This window comes from Macrotis lagotis, chromosome 1 (assembly GCF_037893015.1).
Source record: "Macrotis lagotis isolate mMagLag1 chromosome 1, bilby.v1.9.chrom.fasta, whole genome shotgun sequence".
In the NCBI taxonomy this organism is placed as follows: domain Eukaryota; kingdom Metazoa; phylum Chordata; class Mammalia; order Peramelemorphia; family Peramelidae; genus Macrotis; species Macrotis lagotis.
This window is the reverse complement of record NC_133658.1, coordinates 35,191,917-35,212,790: the sequence shown is the minus strand read 5'-3', so window position 1 is coordinate 35,212,790 and position 20,874 is coordinate 35,191,917. Positions and strand designations below refer to the sequence as shown.

The window sequence follows — 20,874 nt, the reverse complement described above, 5'->3', positions numbered from 1 at the left end:
TGTGTGTGTGTGTGTGTAGATAGATATATACATATATATATATATATATATATATATACATATATATCACTGACTTAGATGAGTTAGGAAGACTGGAATTCAAAATCTTGCTATAAATCTTGCTTCAGACTATCTGTGTGGCCCTAAATAAGTCAATCAACCTTTTTCAGCTTCACATATTTGACTTCAATCTAAGGTTCTGTCATCTAGGATTCGGCACCTGTACCCCTCCATCCCTTCTATCCCCTTTGTGGTGCATTGGGGAGAGCACAGTCCTTAAGTGTCAAAGGTCCTGAGTTTGAGTCCTGACTGCTACTCATTAGTTGTTCATTCATGGCCGGGTCCATGGACCAGGACCTTTCAATTCTTTGAGCTGTATTGATCCATTCCAATTCTAAATCTGTGATGTACATAAATTTGTGTTTTACAAACCTGATGACTATTTGTCCAGGATATTATAGAAGAATATTACCCTAGGATCTAAGATATTATTTCCTTCTCTGTAAAACAAGGTGGATAGATAGATAGATGACCTCTAAACTCAAGAATCTTACCCTAGGATCTAGGATATTAGCATTTATACAGCATTATAAAGTTATCAAAGCACATTCCATATGTTAAATGATCCACCCTGTGAAATAAATGCCTTTATTATTCCCATTTTACAGATGAACAAACTAAGGCTGAAAGAAATTAAATGATGCACCCAAAAATCACTTGTCAAAGGAAGTTCCTGAGTCAGGATTTGAGCTCTGGCCTTTCTGATGTGGTCCAGTACGCTATTTACTATACCACCTAGTTGCCTATCTTAGCTAAGGTATAGGTTGACCTAGATTTCTTAACTCTCCATCCCTTCTTTTGAAGGGAAGGAAAGGGTTGGGGTGCTGGGCAGAGGTAGCCAATCCAGGGCTGGGGGAGAGGAAAGGGGAACCATAGGCCTTTCCATTCTGTTGGTTCCCCCCACCAGCACCAGCTATTTTCATTGAACAGATGATGGTTTACCAGTTGATATCTTTGGGTCATGGAAACAACCTACCCTCCTAGAGTTTCCACTATCATTTATTCTTTTATTTGCCCTTAGTAGCTGTGGGTAACTGGCGAGCCTGGATCCCTGAGAGACCCACAGAAGCTACTAAGAGAGAATGGAAATCTTTCTGGTTGAAATGAGGTCAATCTGCTTAAAGGAAACCCAAAATAAAGAAGGAGTTGTCTCCCACATCTTTTGTCTTGTCTACATTTCAACGGTAATTCTGTTCTGTGTGGGTATTTTTTTTTCAGTTTTTATTTCAGGGAAACTTCTCACAAGACAGAAAAAAACTAATTTCCCCCTAAAAAACAAGTATATTTGTGTGTTGAATTTTGTCTGATCAAACTTTTACTATAAATATATATATATATATATATATATATATATATATATATGTTGACCTGAAATGTGCATGTTGCCTACCTCCAGACAGAGAAGGGATGACCTCAGGATGCAGAATGACACGTTATTTCTTAGAGAGGGTCAATGTGAGGATTTGATTTGATTTACTAGATCTATTTGCTACAGATGGTTTGTTTTTTCTCTTTTCTTTTTTTTCCATGGGAGTTGGGAGGAGACAAATAGATTTTTTTTTTGTTGTGAACTGAAAAAAAGAAAGAAAAGAGTTGCAAGGGGAAAATAGAAGTTTCCCAGAATTATCTTGGTGGTTCTTGAAAAAAAAACAGTTGAATTTCAGTATTTTTAAAAAAATCATTGATCTTTTGTTATTACCTTTAATATATTCCTTGTCCTTTCCTGGAGAGACATTCTTATTATCAAGGGATAAAAAATGAAGAGGAAAAGTACAATTTAGAAGGACTAATCAATATATCAATCCAGTCTAAAGGTATATTCAGTATTCCACACCCATAGTCCCCCACCTCTTGCAAAGAAGGGAAAGAGGTTCATTCTTAATCTCTTATTGGAAGTCAAATTTGACCATTAAGAAGTACACACTGTTCGGTTCGACTTTTTTCTGTAAATATCTCCAGGGGGAGAGGGAAAGAGAGAAGTGAGGAGAGAAAGACAGAGAAAAAGGAAGAGAGACAGACAAACAGTCAGACAGACACACAGAAACAGAAATAGGAGGGAAAGAGAAGAAGAAAGAAGGAGGAGGAGGAGAATGAAAAGCAGAAAGATGAGAGAGAAAGGGGAGGGAGAGGGAGAGGAGAGAGAAGAAGGAAGAAGGAGGAGGAGGAGAAGCAGGAAGGAGGAGGAGGGGAAGAGGAGGAAAAGGAGAAGGAGAAGGAGGAGGAGAAGGAGGAGGAGGAGGAGGAGGAGGAGGAGGAGGAGGAGAAAAGGAGAGAATAGAGGACAGAGGAGGGAAGAGGGTAAGAGAAAATAAGGATCAACAAACTACCACTAGCAAGAAGGAGGGGATGGGGAGAACGAAAAATCCATTTAAAATGTTTTTTATCTGCAGTTTTTAAAAGAGGATGTGAACCTCTAGGGATGAGTGAATTCACTTAATGACTTAAATGGCAAAAAGCCAAGTAAGGAAGGGTATCTTCCATGAAGACATTGAGAAAACCAGTCACATGAGTTCCAGAACAAAGGAAACCATTAGAAATTACAATTATAAAAGTGCTGGAGTTTCAGCATAGAAATCTGTTCAGTTAATAGGACATTGTGTAATTATAATAACCAAGTTTAGCTCCAAAGGAAAGATGAAAAATTGTACCTCCCTTCCTCCTTTGTAGAGGTGAGGGACTCTGGATGCAGAATATCACATTTACTGTGAGAAATATTTGCTATATAGATTAGGTTTGCCAAACTGTTTCCCCACCACACACACACACAACCTGCTCTTTTCTTTCTATTATTTGTTGAAATGATACTGAAGGTTATTTTGGGGGGGAAGGTGATATGTGAATAAACAATCAATAATTTAAAATTTTTTGTTCATCTGATTACCTATTTATTACATAAATTTGATGCAACTGTTATTTCCCAGCAGAAACTGCTTTCAGTGATCTCAACACCAGATCCAAGATGGTTTTCTCAGCCTCCATATTCCTTGACTTTTTTGAAGTTTTATGGATGCTTTCCTCCCCTCTCCTCTTTTTTTAACATCACTGTCACTCTTCTCCAACCTATATAGAACAAATTGTAACAAATAAAACATTTCAGAAAAAGCTTTTATGATTATTATTCAGCACTCCTATTAAAAACCCATTCCTATTAAAAACACTTGAGAACATAGGAATAAATGTAGTTTACCTTAAAATGAAAAGTTATTTATCTAAAACCATCAGCTATCATTATCTGTAGTGGGGAGAAGCTAAAAACCTTTCTAATAAAATCAGGAGTGAAATAAGGATGTCCATTATCACCATTATTATTCAATATTGTATTTAAAATGTTAGCTTTAGCAAAAAGAAAAAGAAATTGAAGGAATTAGAATAGGCAATGATAATAATTTCATTTTCAAAAAAGACCATGACAAAAGGGAGACAATGTCATGACAAGCATATGAATTGGATTTGAATGAGGGAGGTGCTGTGCTAAGTCACTGGCCTCAGTTTCTCCCCCAGAGCCATCTAGGTCCAATGACGAGATATGAATCAGGATGACTGGAGATGGCCCTGCATGTGGTGCAATAGAGGTAAACGACTTGCCCAAGGTCACACAGCTAGTAAGTGGCAAGTGACTGAGGCCAGATTCAAACTCCCATCCTCCTGAATCCGGTGTTCTATCCACTATGCCACCTAGATGCCCTCAATAGGCAAGAATAGGCAGTTCTTTGAAAATGATATGTTGGTTTACTTAGAGAACCCTAGAGAATCAACTTAAAAACTAATTGAAGTAATTAAAACTTCATCAAAGTTGCAGAATATAAAATAAACTTACATAATTCATCAGCATTTGTACATATTATACAATACAGTCCAGCTGTAAGAAATAGAAAGAGAAGGGGTGGCTAGGTGGCACAGTGGATAAAGCACTGGCCGGGAGTCAGGAGTACCTGAGTTCAAATCCAACCTCAGACACCTAATAATAATTGCCTAGTTGTGTGACCTTGGGCAAGTCATTTAACCCCATTGCCTTGAAAAAAAAAGAAAGAAAGAAATTTCAATTGAAAAAATTAAAAAACAACATAAAATACTTGAGAGTTCATCTTCTAAGACAAACCGAGGAATTATAGGAAAACAATTACAAAACAATTTTCATGCAAATAAAATGAAATCTAAACAATTGGAAAAAATATTAATTGCTCATGGATAGGCTGAATCAATATAATAAAAATAACAATTCTACCTAAATTAATCTACTTATTCAATGCCATACCAATCAAACTAGCAAAAATTATTTTATAAAGCTAAAATAAATCATAACAAAATTCATCTAAAGAAAAAAGATTTTAAAATATCAAGAAATCAATGAAATAAAATGTGAAGGAAGATAGTCTAGTCAAACTGTCTTATCTAAACAATCTGGTACTGGCTAAGAAATAGAGTAGTGGATCAGTGGAATAGATTTGTACACAAGACCTTGTAGTAAAAGACTATTGTAGCCTAGTGTTTGATAAGTCCCAAGATTCATGCTTTTAGATAAAGATTCATTATTTGACAAAAACCTGCTGAGAAAACTGAAAAATAGTATGTTATAAAATAAGTATAGATCAACATCTCATATCATTTACAAAAATAAAGTAAAAATGGGTACAGTGATTTACACATAAAGGTTATTATAAGTAAATTAAGAGAACATAAAACAGTTTACCTGTCAGATCAATGGATAAGGGAAGAATTGAAAATCAAACAAGATAGAGTGTACATTATGAAATATAAAATGGATCATTTTGATTACAGAAAATTAAAAAGATTTTGAACAAATAAACCAATGTAACCAAAAGTAGAAGGAAAGCAGAAATATGGAGGAAATGATTGCAGTAAATATTTCCAATAAATGCTTCATTTCTCAAATATATAGGCAGTGAAAGGACATAAAAGGCAATTTTCAGACAAAGGAATCAAAACTTTATATATATATATATATATATATATATATATATATATATAGTCATATGAAAAAAATTCTCTAATTCACTATTTATTAGGGAAATGTAAATTAAAACAACTCTGAGGATCAGCTAGGTGGCGCAGTGGATAGAGCACCGGCCCTGGAGTCAAGAGATCCTGAGTTCAAATCCAGCCTAAGACACTTGCTAATTACCTAGCTATGTGACCTTGGGCAAGCCACTTAACCCCAAAGAAAACAAGCAAACGAAACAAAACTCTGAGGTACCACCTCACTCCTATCAGATTGGCTAATATGACAAAAAAACAGAAAATGAGAAATGTTGGAGCAGATGTGTGTAAAATTGGCATACTGTTACACTGTTGGTGAGGTTTTGACCTGCTCCAACCATTCTGGAGAGCACTTTACAACTATGGCAAAGAGTTACAAAACTGAAGCTCTTCAAAATTTTGATTCAAAAATACTATGCTAAATCTATACCCCAAAGAGATTGATTTTAAAGGTGGGGGAGGGTGGGAAGAGGAACTATTTATACAAAAATGGCAGCTCTTTTGTGGTACTCTTAAGAATTGGAAATCGAAGGGATGCCCATCAATTAGGGAATGGCTGAACAAGTTGTGGTATGTGATTGTAATGGAATATTATCGTGTTATTACAAATGACAAGAAGGATGATTTCAGAAAAACCTGAAAATCTACATGAACTGATACATGAATTAATACAAAGTGATGTAAGCAGAACTAGAAGAGAGAATGAAGGAAGGAAGGAAGGAATAGAGGGAGGGAGAGAAGGAGAAAAGAAAGAAATGAGGGAGAAAGGAAGGAAGGGAGGGAGAAAAAAAGAAAAGAAAGAAGGAAGGGAGGAAGAGATGGAAGGAAAGTCTACTTTGTGCTAAGCACTTTACAAAGATCCTCACAACAATTCTGAGAGGAAGATGCTATTATTATCTTCATTTTACAGTTGAAATTGAGACAGGAAGAGCTGAGGTGATTTTTGACACAGAACGAATAGAGGTAGGATTTTAATTTAGGTCTTCCTAATTCTAAACCCAACACCCTAGTCACAAAGCCACTTACACTGTCTCTGATGGAGGAAAGTTAAAACCTCTTCTTTTTATAAATCACAAGTGCACATGATCTGGGAGTTTCTTATTGGTCATGCAGACAATCCTGTGGGGAGACAGACATGATGAGGAGAATTTATCAGTTTCTCTGTACCGAATTTCATGTGTTTAAAACATGCCATCAGGGGACAGCTAGGTGGTGCGGTGGATAGAGCACCAGCCCTGGAGTTAGGAGTACCTGCATTCAAATCCAGCCTCATACACTTAATAATGACCTAGCTGTGTGGCCTTGGGCAAGCCACTTAACTCCATTGCCTTGCAAAAAAGAACTAAAAAAAAAAACCTGTGATCACAAAAATAGTGAAATGTATGGATCTATGAGTATCATGAAAAAAGAACTAAGAAAGTAAACTATTTTGTGGGGGATAGAGCTAGTATGGAGTTGAAAGGGGTTCCAGAGAGTAGGTTTCATATTTTATATAGCATCTATAATAGTTTATATTTTAATATTTCATTTCATCCCCTAGATTAATTAGAGACCAGGTCAGAAAGGAGTTAACAAAACTTCTTTTACATTATGCAGGCCTTAGGTGCTGGGGGAGTAGCCTAGGTATGTGAAAGTGCAGTACTTGCACTCTCTAGTGGCCATCAGGGAGACTATAACATGTTAGAAAATGGACTAACTTCAGTCTTCTCTCTCACTGGACAAGACACTAACTTGAAGAGGACTTGGCTGTTGGATCAATTAGAGTGACACCTAGTGAATAATTCAGGAATCGCATTTAGCTAATAGAACTTGCTGGATTGTTAGCATGGTAGCATGCTTTCTCTCTGTATGCTTAAGAAAGATAACTGTTATGGTTACACATGTATAACTTATATTAGATTGCTTCCTGTCAGGGGGAGAATGGAGGGCAGGGAGGAAGGGAGGGAGGAAAACACAAAACTCACAACCTTGCAAAAAAGTGATTGTTGAAAACTACCATTGCGTGACACTGGAAAAAATAAATTAATTAAATATTTTTTTTAAAAGAAAGGTAGCTGTTGAGCCTATTTTACATTTTGTATTTTTATGTCATTTTTAACTGGCCTGTACTGGTAAAAATAACTGATATTTATACACACAAACACACACACACACATATAAAGTTTGTCAAGTGTTTATTTATACATATCTTATTCTAGTCTAACAATTCTGTACACTCTTTTGCATTAAGATTATCTCTTTGAGTATGAAATTCCTTTATAGAGCATTGTAGATATAGAAGCTATAGAAGGCATATATTTCTACACCACAATATAGCCTACATTTTTTTCTTTTGACAGAAATCTTTGGTGTCTTAAAATTGTCTTCTTTCCTAAAAAAATTAGAGAGACTCAGAAATTCCATGTAATTAGAGTCCTGGAGGTTTGACTGTACATGCAATCTGAGCCTCTTCCAGGAAATATTTAACTTTTACAATTACAGTCAGGAAGTCCCACCTCTACCACCAACTCACTGGCTGACCTCAAGGCAAGTCATTTAACTTCCCTCAAGAAGTCTTGGTCTCATTTAATAATTACCTAGCCGTGTGGCCTTGGGCAAGCCACTTAACCCCATTGCCTTGCAAAAACCTAAAAAAAAAAGTCTTGGTCTCATGTGTAAAATAAGGGGACTGGGCTAGGTGATCCGTGACAACTCTCCTTCCAATTTTAATAGTATCTGCTTTAGTGAAGATATAGCCCACTAAGTTGATGAAACAGAAAGAAATAGTAAGAGGGAGGCACACATGCACACACACACACACACACACACACACACACACACACACACACAAATTATAGAAGAGAAATTCATTATATTAACTAGCAAGGGAGCAGTCAAATGCAAGGATGGACAGACTCACTATGAATTATCAGAGTCAGAAGAGTAGACTTGACTGATGTTGCTTCTAAAAGGAGAGATTACTGAGGAGTTAAGTGATTTTCAGAAGAGGGAATTAAACTCAGGTTTTCCTGGCTCCAAGGTCAGTCCTCTGTTTACTTTGCCATATTGCCTTTGAATTCCCTTTTTATTAAAAGGGAATTAAAAAATATTTGTCCTGAGAATCATTTTGAAATAGTGACATTGACATGTCAAAAAGCTAGGGTGGGTCTATGAACATAATTTGAAACAGGAAACAAAAAACTGGATACAGAAAGTTAAGACTGGGATATGAAATTTAATGTCTTCCTCCTTGCCAACAGAAATCTTAGCTATCCTTTAAAGTTCAAATCAAATGTCACATTCCCCAACAAGAAAAAAGAAAAAATACTATATGTATAAAAATATTTATGGTAGCTCCTTTCATAGAAGTAAAAAAATGAAAAACTAAATAGATGTCCATCTTTTGGAAAATTGATAAATAGACATATGAATGTAAATAAAATATTATTGTTCCATTAAGATATGAAGAAATGGACAATTTAAGAGGAAATAGTGAAACTTCCATTGTCTGATGCAGTTTTGTAAGCAAAACTAGGAAAACAATGTATACAATGGCACCAACACTAGAAAGAAAAATGAATTTGAAAGACTTTGGATTTCTGATTAATGGAATGATAAATTCATGATTTCAGAAGACCAAAGATGAAACCATGCTTCCAGAGGACCAACTGCCTCCTTTCAGAAAGGTAAGTCTAGGCACATAAACTCATAAGGGAATTAGAGTTGATAATAAATCTTTTCTTTCTCTTACCAGTGTAATAATGGCTCTTTAAATACAAATAATTACATAAATATTACAAATTTACTTTGAAATAAAAATTTTCATCTTTCTCTCTAATTTCTTTGCCAAATAATTTTTAAAGCACTACATCAAGTGGCATCATTTTCTAACATGATTAAATTCTGATCTTTATTATCACATGTTTTTGCATATGCCAATGCGGGAACTTCTTTACCTTGGACTATGAGAATTTGTTATAAGAGTTTCTTTTCTTTAGTTTTATCATAGTTCAATGATCAAATGAATAGAAAAGAGAGGAAAAAACTAATAAAATTTAATTAAAAAAATAAAATTCCATTTCCTTCATGAAATTTCCCAAGATATGCAACAAAGTTTTCCCCTCAGCTCTGATTTCACAAAACACTTGAATGATGGGAGAATCTTTTCTTTCTTTTAATGAATCATAAAATAGAATCTTCTTTTTGTTTATTACAAAATCAACTGATTTCTGATCCCCCACACCTCCCACCACCATCCCCACTCCTAAAATGACTTCCTATAAGGTTAGGGTTCAATGAGTCAGGGGATCAAATCATCTCACCCTAACTACAATTAGGAAAAGGGAACAAATTATATATATATATATATATATATATATATATATATATACACATCAAGCACTTATTCCTAAGCGATTGTATGCCATTCCCTAATAACTTAAAACAGAGAAAATATATTGATGGAGTCCATAAGCTCAGAGATATGGACTGTTGACAATACCTCATTCAAAAATGTTAGACTAAGTTGAAAAGTCCTTGAAAGTCATTGGATGAGAAGTAATGTTGATAGGAAATCTGTTCTGATTGATGGAGGAGTTGGTCAGCCTGAGGAATGGGTTTGAATTCCAAAGCTGGCTTCAAATCGGGTAAATTTTAGGAAATGATAAATTGGGAGAGAATAGTTCTAGCCTGATTCTTGAAGAATCACTAAGGATAAGGGAGGAAAGCACTTCCATTCTCAGTCTTAGTTTCCTCCCCAGTCACCTCAGCTGAGGAGAACCTTGAATATCCAAAGGGTTGGTAGAATTTGACTTCTTTCATTGGCATCCTAACTGTGTTGTTGGGATATGAACAGTCGGTGGCAGTGGCCACATTGGGAGTTGAGAATAGGCTCGGCTTGAAAAGGAAAGGCAGATTCAAGCGTTATGAGGACCCCAGAGGAAAAGCTAAAGGGGTTTTTATGAAAAACCCCTTAAGGGGGGAGAAAGACTTCAGCAGCCAGGAGCAGTGAATTATCTCTTTGGCACATGAGCTCCCTAAGTTTGTGCCCATCTTCCTATGGCCTCTGCATGTATTGATGGGAGAGTATATCACAGACTTATCTGGGGGAAGGGGATGCTTTGAATTCTGGCATCTCAGTAAGCACCCCATCCTAAAAAGTAATTGAGTCTGATTGACTAATTTATATCAACTAATATTGATAGAGGGGAATTCAGTCACTGGAACTCATGAATTAGATTAGAAAATATACTTCCCATTCCTTCAGATGTGAAAAATGACACATTTGGACTCTTATTCATATCTGATCAGCATTAATCATTTTGACATATCAATATGGGATAGTTCCATAGGGATAGTGGTCAAAAGTCCTGTACATTGGGACCCAGAGCTGTAGACTGAAGATTGCAAATTCAGTTGCTAAATCATAGGAAGTTCCACCATGGAGGACCTCCACCCTGTTTTAACTTGTTATGGTGATTAAAACCAGCATGGCAGAAGTGACTCGAGTACATTAGAAAGTCCTCCAGGGATAATACAGTTAGTATTAGCAATTGTGGGAAAAAATATTGAAACAACTTCTCTGATGGAGTTATGATAAAGAATGCAATCCATCCCAGAGACAGAGCCCATGGTATCTGAACAGAGACTTTTTTTCTCTCTGAAACACTATTTGAACTTTTTTTTCTCACTTCATTTCTCTTGAGGTTTCTCTATATTTTTGGTGGAGAGGGGAGTTTATTTTTATTTTCACACTAAGATTATTGTGATACTGTGAAAATAAATAAATCAATCATTAAAGAAAATTTTTGAAGTCCTCCAGAGAGGGGCAGCCAGGTGGTGCAGTGAATAGAGCACTGGCCCTGGAGTCAGGAGGTCCTGAATTCAAATCTGATCTCAGACACCTAATAATGATCTAGCTGTGTGACCTTGGGCAAGTCACTTGACCCCATTGCCTTGCAAAAAAAACCCCCTAAAAATAAAAGTCCTCCAGAAAGAATAGTACCTATAGACTATTCTCTCTTGTTCAACATGAATAGGTGACCATCTTAAGGCCATTTAGTCTGTGAAAATGTCCCATGCTTCACCCAACCTGAGACTCCCATGCTAACATGCCATTTTTTGACTAATATATCATATCATCTTCAGTCCTCAAATCAAGGTCTATCAACCAATGGGATCCTGTTCAAGTATCAAATCTAACATTAAGTCTTAGAAAAGGGGGCATTTCAGATCTTGAGAAAGATCTGAGGTCTGCTTTATTAGGGGACCATGGACTCTTTAAAAAAGTGCCGCTGACTCAGAGCTCTGCTTCAGTGATTTTTATTGCAGATTGAGCAATTATAATCCTGGCAAGGGTAAACCCTGGAGCACTGAGAGGAACCAGAGAGGCCACCTTCTGAGGATGTGACTTGCTAATTTGGAAACTAAGCATTATGTTTGAATATGTTATTCTCTTTCTCTCTCTCTATCTATCTTTATATATATATATATATATATATATATATATATATATATATATATATATTTGTAGCTGTATAATATGTGTGTATATGAGTGTACATGAATGTATTTATGTATATGAGGCAATTAGGATTAAGTGACTTGCCCAGAGTCACACAACTAGAAAGTTTCTGGGAACAAATTTGAAGTCAGGTCCTCCTGACTCCGGGTATGATGTTCTGTCTACTTTGTTACAAAAGCATTGTGGCCTCCTCTAATGGAATGCATGGCCCCTTGAGGACAGTGACTATTTATTTGTCTGTTTTTGAATTTCCAGAGCATCATGCCTTGAATATTGTTGTGGGTGTTGTTCATTTGTTTCCAATCCTTAGTAACCTTATTTGGGGTTTTCTTGATAAAGCTTAAATGGGTTGGTTTGCCACTTCCTTCTCTAGCTCATTTTACAGATAAGGAAACTGAGGCAAAAAGAGTAAAGTAATTTGCTCAAGGTCACATAGCTAGCAAGTATTTGAGACTGGATTTGAACTCGGGTCTTCCTGACTCCAAGTCCAAGGCTGTTTCTTTGCTTAATAAATGCTTGCTGGAATACCACTACTAGATCTGTATCCCAAAGAGATAACAAAAAAAAAGAGTAAAAAAACCCATGTGTACAAAAGATTTATAGCTGCTCTTTTTGTGGTGGCAAAGAATTGGAAATTGAGGGGATACTCGTCAATTGGGGAATGGCTGAACAAATGGTGGTATATGAATGTGATGGAACACTATTGTTCTACAAGAAATCATGAGACATGGGACTTCGGAATAGCCTGGAAAGACTTGCATGAACTGATGCTGAGTGAAGTGAGGTAGAACCAGAAGAACACTGTACACAATAACAGTAACATTGGGTGATGAACAACTTTGATGGACTTGTCCATTTCAGCAATACAATAATCAAAGACAATTCTAAAAGACTTGTGACGGAAAATACCATCCACATCCAGAGAAGGAATTGTGGAATTCAAATGCATAATAAAACTTACTATCTTAAATTTTTAGAAGTTGTTTTATGTTTTATGATTTTTTCTTTCTCTAATGCTTTTTTCCTGTCCCAATTTGATTCTTCTTTCACGACATCGTTAATATGTTTAACATAGTTATACATGTATAACCTATATTAGATTGCTTTCTTTCGGGGGGGAGGGAAATGTGAAACTTAAAACCTTGCAGAAAATGATTGTTGAAAGCTATCTTAGTATGTAATTGGAAAAATAAATAAATACCATATATATATATATATATACATATACATATACATATATATGTATATATATACATATATATATACATATATATATATATATATATATATATGAAGAAAGAACCTACCAAAAAATAACAAATGCTTGCTGGTTGGTGAAGACTACTTAAATAGAATGAGTTTGATCTCTGTGTGTGATGTTTGAAGACAATAATGAGGCTTAAGTAATGATGCTAAGTTACACAGTGGATAGAACACTGGACCTAGAATAGCCCAGAAGATCTGAGTTCAAAATCAGTCTCCAATACTCACTGGTTGTGTGACCCTGATTATCTGTCTCCCTCATCAGTCAAATGGAAATAATAATAGTATTGACCTCCAGGGTTGTTGCGAGATCAAATGAAACAAAGTGCTTTGCAAACCTTAAAATACTATATAAATTCTAACTCTTATAAATTTCTCTATCACTCTCTCCCATTACTACATTTTTGTTAACACTTATCTAGAGTAGACACATATTGAGCTTTGCAAAGATAGTGCTTAGTAGAATGTCTTGTTTATACCAAATGCTTAATAAATATTTCTTGATTAATAGGACAGACTCCTCTTCTTTTTTTTCTTTTTTAGGTTTTTGCAAGGCAATGAGGTTAAGTGACTTGCCCAAGGGTCAGATTTGAACTCAGGTCCTCCTGACTCCAGGGCCGGTGCTCTATCCACTGCGCCACCTAGCCGCCCCTAGACTCCTCTTCTTAATTGATTTCAAGTAGTAGATAGAGATCTGGGCAACTCAGTAGCACAGTGGATAGAGTTTCTGGCCTATAGAACAGAAAATGCAAGTTCAAATCCAGTTTCAGATACTTACCAGCTGTGTGACCCTGGGCAAGTCACTTCACTCTGTCTCAGTTTCTTCATTTGTCAAATGAGTTGGAGAAGGAAATAGCAAACCACTCCAGTATCTTTGCCAAGAAAACCCCAAATGGGGTCACAAAAAGTCAGATAACTAAAAAATGAGTGAACAACAACAAAGATAGAGATCTGGCCTGCAAATCAGGAAGATCTGTATGCATGACCTGCCTCTGACACATAGCAGCTCTTTTACCCTGAGCACATCCCTTCACATCTCAGTGCACTGGTCCAGGAAATTTGCTATGTCTCCATGTTGCAGAGAAAGTGTTCACATGCACCAGCGAAGGGAATTTCCTCAACCAGGAATTCTCTGTATCAGCCAAATTTGGGGCTAGCCCCTATTCTTATTATCAACTTGACAATATCAATAAACATTCTGCTGTATGAAGAACAAAAAAGAGAATTGTGCTTAAATCATGAATTTGCAATGGCCTTTGGGAGTGGAGGAAATATATATATGAAATTTAACATGGTCCTAATAGTTTGCAATTTTTTTGGCAAGGCAATTGGGATTAAGTGACTTGCCCAGGGTCACATATATAGAAACTCTCAAGGTATCTTAGGCTGGATTTGAATTCAGATCCTCCTGACTCCAGGGCTGGTGCTCTTCTTGCTGCAACACCAAGCAACCCCTGCATTTCTTTAATGTGTTACTATGATATTTGGGTGACAGTATGGTATGGGGGGATGGGGAAGCACTGGATTTTAAGTCATAAACTCACCTTTCTTTATGGAACTTTGGGCATGTCATTTGAACTTCTCAGGACCTCAGTTTCCTCATCTGCAAAATAAGAGGGGTGGGACTGGATGGCCTTGAAGGACATCTCAAGCTTTTATTATGTGAATCTAGTTAATGTTGTGATGATTTTTGCAAATATATAATCAATATATATTTTGCAAATATATATTTTGCAAGTATATAATCAATTTCCTACTGGAATTCTCAGAGAACAGGAACTGATCTTAGTTAAACTCTGGTTTGGGATTAACCGGTTCTCCTCAAGTTTAGTTAAACATTTATTGAACTGAATTTACCAGGGATCATACAATATGGAGAGCCATTAAAGGAAAAGAGGATTTTAACCTACAGAACACTTTAGTTGGGGGAGGGTGGGGAGGAGTGGGAGGTTACTATCTGTCTTCAAGTACTTTTTAAAATAAATGTTATTACCATCTTTTCTTTTTATACCACCTAATTTTCTCTTTGTTTACCTCCTTCTTTCTTTCAGAGAGCCAGCCCTTATTATCAAAGAATTTTATTTTACATATTTGAAGGCTAGCTTGTGGAAGGAAGGATTACCTTTCTTCTGTTTGGCCCCTAAGTTAAAAACTAGGTGAGGTGGATAGAAATTACCAAGTGGTAGATTTCATCTTGAAGTAAGGAACCTCCCCATCCCCATTTAATAATAAATAAGAGTTGTCTAAAATTGAATTGAAAGCAGTAGGGGTCCTATTTCTGGATATCTTTTAAGTTGAGACTGGATAGTTGATTTGTTGGGGTTTTTTTGGTTGTGATAGAGGGTATATCTGCCTGGTATAGGACCTAGATCAATAATGGAGTCTCGGGCAGCTGGGTGGCATAGTGGATAGAGCACCAGCCCTGGAGTCAAGAGTACCTGGGTTCAAATCCGGCCTCAGACACTTAATAATTACCTAGCTGTGTGGCCTTGGGCAAGCCACTTAACCCCGTTTGCCTTATGAAAAACCTAAAAAAAAAAAAATAATGGAGTCTCTTATTGTTCTGTAAGAAATCATGAGTGGGCAGACTTTAGAAAAGCATGGAAAGATTTTCAGAGTCTGATGCTGAGTGAACTGAACAGAACCAAGAGAACATTGTACACACTAATAATAACACTGTGAGATGATCAACTTTGATGGATGCAGCTTCTCTCAGCTACATGTGCAGTTCAGGGATCAAGGGCAATCCTGAGAGACCTGCTATAGACAATACCACCATATTCAAAGAAAAAACTCTGGAGTCTGATTGCAGAACAAAGCATATCATGTTCATTTCTTAAAGGGAATGTTGGGGTGGTGGTTTTAGGTTCTTTCTCATGGTTTTCCCCCTGAAGTCTAATTCACCTTTCACAACATAACTAATATGGAAATATGTAAAGAAAGATTATACATATACAACTTTACCAGATTGTTCACTGGAGGGGAGGGGAGAGAGGTGGTAGAAAAAATGTGGAAGTCATAAACCTACAAATGGATGAAAGTTGAAAGCTAACTGCTTGTAACTGGAAAAATAAAATAAAATTAAGAAAAAAGAATAGAATCAAGAATTAAAGATGATCTTGGTAGGCAAAGGATCCTTGATTCAGGGCTAACGGGCCCTTAGAGGTTATTGAGTCTTTTACATGTCCTCTTACCTCATCTCTATAGCTACTTAGAACACTCCCCACCATTATCTTGTATTTGTGTGTTTATCTTGATAGATTTTTTTCACATAATTACAATACTTGTTGTCTCCCTCAATGGAACATAAGTTTTTTTGATGGTAGGAGACAGTTTCTTTTATGTATTTGCAACCAAATAACTTGATATGGTATTCGACATATAAAAACTCGTTGAAAGCAGATTTGTTGATTGATGGAATTCAACTTCTTCATTTTACAGATGAGAATATTGAGACACGTTGAGGTTAGATAAGTGGCCCAAGGCCACAGAGTTAATAAATGACAGAGCTGAGATTAGAAGTCAAGTCCAGGCACTGAATGGTCTCCGGTGCCCCACTAGCTGAAAAGCCTTCAAGATCTGAAGTTCTGTGATTCTCTACTTTGACCTAAATGTTAGCCAAGCCACCAGTCTGCCTAAACACAATTGGGATGGTTTTGTTTCCCCACCACTTTGTGTCTGTGGTCACAACTGGATCTTGTGAGCTCATCCGACTTGGGAACTGAATTACTTTGCTAAGTCCATAGCTTGGTCTGCAATGTATAAGGGTCTCCATGCACAACCAAACAGCATTTGCAGGCTTCTTGCAGGGAGGAAGTCACTGTGGTTTTGTTGAAACCCCATTGAGATCGGAACAAATATCATTGGGGTCATGAAACCACCTGGGTGGGTTTGACACCCACCCTTCGAATTGTGCCCCCCCTGTGTGAAGCTCAGTACAAAGAACCTGCCCAGGCTCTGGCTGCCTTTCCGAGCTCAAAGGATTTAGAAACCCTAGCCAGCTGCAGCAAGTTTCCTGGGGGTTGACATTGGATGTTGTCTTTTTCATCAATCCCCTCCCCATCTCTTACCCCTAAGTATCATAAATAATCTTGATTTTTTTAAAAAGTAAGTTTAATTGTTTATAATTTTGTGGAAATGCAGTAGAGAGGAAAAAGACAGACGGAGACAGAGAGTCAGACAGAGACAGACAGGCAGTGTGGGATAGTGGGTAGAGTGTTGGACTTGGAGTCAGAAAGACTTAAAAGTTCAAATCTTGCCTCAAGAGCTTTATCAATTGTATTATTTAGCTGCTCTGTGCCTCAGTTTCCTTAACTGTAAAATGAGTGAATTGAACCTGATTGTCTCTAAGCTAATGACCCTATGGCTATGGGCAACTTAACCCCTCATGGTTTCTGGCAACTTTCCAAGACTACTTGTTACACAATAGTATGAAATCAGTATTTGGTAGAGGGAATTTCCAGACTACAACTATACCACACCAATAAAAATAATTTTTTTTAAAATCACAGATTTTATTCAAAACTAGGCTGTATTGCTGCTTTCTGTTTTTACATCACAGTCATTTCTTTATCTACCACCCCACCACCCACCACTGTCATGAGCCCTCTCTTCTAACAAAGAAAAACAATTCCATGAAGTCAACCAACAAGGGAGCTAGTCCAACAAAGTATATCAAATGTCACTTCCAAATCCTCCCACCTTTCCACTGAAAGGAAAGAGGTGTGTTTCATCCTTGGGGTACCAGGGTCAATGATGATTATTACAATTACAGAGTTTCACTTCTTTTTGGAGTTCACCTTTACACTAATATAGTCCTTGAATAAACTTTTTCTGGTTCACACTGAATCCTAATTGCTCAACTGCATCTAGCTTATGGATTTCATTGGCAGGTTTAATCCAGCCTTGTTCCTCAGAGGAGAGAACGATCCAATTCATTTATAAACCCCATCCCCAAAAATCTATGAACTCTATTTAGTTCCTTAGAAGAGGTAACCGGATGATACAGTGAATAAATCTTCAGACAGTGTGTGACCCTGTGCAAATCATTTAACATCTTTCTGCCTCATTTTCTTCTTCTCTAAAATGGAGATAAAAATAGCACCTACCTCCCAGAATTATTGTGAGGATCAAATGATATTGTGTATGCACAGTGTTCCGTAAAACTTAGTGCAGCATACTATGTAAATATGAGCTATTTTTATTTCTTTGAAGAAAGCTAGGCAGAGTGGGGGGAAAAAATCCAAAATTTTGAATCAAAGGATCTGGATTTAAAACATGATTCTGTTCATTGCTATCCTCAGGTCCTTGGTTATGTCATCCCTCTGGGCCACAGTTTCTTCATTTGTAAAACAAAAGGATTGGATTTAAAGATAAATTTGGTTCCTTTCAGTTCTAAATCCTATAAACTCACTACCCAGAGGAATGGGAAATCCAATAAGTTTTTCATTGATTAGTATCTCTGCTAAAATTAATGGCTTAGATGGTTTCTAATTACCATGGATTTCATTTATTCATTTATGAATTCAATCAATAGACATTTATTAAGCATTTAACACTTCTGGTGGTCCAGGTTAGGTACTAGGAAAGATACAAAAATAAATAAGAGTTTTTGCCATCAGGGGCTTATAATAAAGTAAGCGGAAGTTTAGACCTAGATATTAAATTAGATATTTATAAATTAGATAGATATTAAAATTATTTGACTTTCACTCTCACCCTCCATAGCTTAACGACTGACAATCTTATTCAGCTTTCACATCTCTCCCCCCACATGCCAACCCCTCTAGTTCATCACCTGTCTCTTGGACTATGATAATAACCTCTGACCTGGATTCTTTTGCTTCTAGGGTTTCCCTTCTCCAACCATCCTTCACTCTGAAAGTAAATTGATAAACTCTTTAAGGCATAAACATGATTCCTCTGCTCAAGAAACTCTAATGGCAAAGACTTGCATGAACGGATACAAAGTGAAGTGAGCAGAATCAGGGGAACATTGTACATAGTAACAGTAACATTGTACAGAGACTTGTGAATAACTTAGTTATTTTCAGCAAAACAGTGATTCAAGACAATGCCAAAGGACTCTTGATGAAAAATACTATCTATTCATGGAAACAATGTCAAGACTATCAGACTACCACCTGTGAGGGGTGAGGGAGGGTAGTGAGATTAGGGGAAAATTGTAAAATTCAAAAATAAATTAAATAAATAAATAATTTTTTAAAAGAAAAAGATAATAACTTAAAAAAAAGAAAAATGCTATCTACTTCCAGAAAAAGAACAATTGTTATCTGAATATAGATTGAAGCGAACTATTTCCCACATCCTTCCTTCCTTTCTTTCCTCCTTTCTTTCTCTCTCCCTTCCTTTCTTTCCTTTTTTCTTCTTGCCTTCTTCCACAAAAAAAGATGATTGATGTGGAAATGTTTTATGTGATTATAGATGTATAACCTAAATCAGATTACTTATTGTCTCAGGGAGGGATAAAAGAATATGGAATTCAAAACTTAAAAAAAAAAGAACAAATGTTAAAATTGTTTTTACCTGTAACTGGGGAGAAAAAATAAAAGATTTTTTAAATAAATAAAAATAAGATTAATATAGCTCCATAAAAAAGAAGAAATTTGGTGGTTCCCTCTTATGTCCAGGATCCATATAAACTCCTCGTTGTGGCTTTTTAAGTGAATACTGTGCTCATTGTAAGGAGATTGAGATCACCCCCCACCGTAGCTGGAAAAGCCCATTTTAATATTAAATCTGATAATTCCATGATTCTAAGTAAGCAAAAGTATACTTCCATCCCTCCCCCATTCCCCCTGAAAATGGATTCCTAGACCCAACAGAAAACATCTCCAGGTTTTACAGATCTACAAACAAGTACAGGCATGCACATACATTCAAGAATCAACTGACCTTTGAGACCTGTTCGCCAAGGCAGATGAGTCTTTTAGTTGAAACCACAGCTACTGAAAGACCCAGAAAAAAAAATTCTCATTACCAAAGTCCTTAGCAATGTCAAATGGCTTGACATCAGAAATGGCTATCGTTTTATCCATGGAAATATCATCAGTGAAGATCCATCATCACCCAAAGGGCTGAGTGGTCTTTTAATTTGACTTGCAAATGAAAACTCCTAAATGTGCCACCTCTCCCATTAAAAGGTGAGTTCCTTGAGAAAAGGGATTTTATTTCTTTTTCTATTTATATTTCTAAAGGTGAGGGCAGTGTTTGGAATATGGTAATGGCTTCATATATACTCTCACAAGTCAAGTCACAAGAAGAGTCCTAGTAAGCATTGGTCATTCCATTTCTATAACCCTTTTATAGAAAGGAAGACATAAAGATCTAAACCCTAAATGAGGAATGAAGGCTGAATCTCTAATAAATTGCACAGTGTAGGAACTGAAGAAATATTAGTGGAATTTCCTGTAAACTCTGAGGCAGTGTAGTGCCATAGAAAAACCAGATTGGGAAATCAAAGATTCTGATCCTTACAAACTGTGAAAGCAAATCACTTTACCCTGGGTCTCTGTTCCTCCTCTTTAAAATGAGGGTTCACTTTCATGAACCGATGCTGATACACACTAACAGCAACATTGTGTGATGATCAATTATAATAGACTTAGTTCTTTTCAAAAATTACATGATAATTCTAAAAGACTCATGATGGAAAATGCCACCCATATCCAGAGAAAAGATTGTGGAGTCTAAATGCAGACCAAAGCATGTTATTTTTACTTTTTATAATTTTTTAATTTTTCCTTTCTCATAGTTTATCCCCTTTTGTTTTGATTCCTCTTTCACAACTTGACTAATATGAAAATATGTTTAACATAATTGTACATGAATAACCTATATCAGATTTCTTTCTGTCAAGAGGAGGGGGAAGAAAAGGAGGGAGAAAATGTGGAACTCGAAATCTTTCCAAAAATGGATGCTGAGGAGTCAGGAGCTTTAAAGTTCAAATCTGGCCTCAGACACTTAATAATAACCTAATTGTGTGACCTTGGGTGAGTCACTTATCCCCATTGCTCTGCCCCCCCCCAAAA

The 20,874-nt window shown here is 36.4% G+C and overlaps 1 long non-coding RNA gene across 1 annotated transcript; it reads right to left on the bottom strand.

The window, feature by feature from the left end:
- Positions 1-2,957: 2,957 nt before the first annotated feature.
- Positions 2,958-19,973, bottom strand: LOC141513040 (uncharacterized). The gene is made up of 3 exons (XR_012475685.1): positions 19,739-19,973; positions 6,085-6,177; positions 2,958-3,120 (listed from the first exon to the last, which is right to left on the bottom strand). It is a non-coding gene; the product is annotated as an uncharacterized LOC141513040 (long non-coding RNA).
- Between the last annotated feature and the right edge of the window lie 901 nt (positions 19,974-20,874).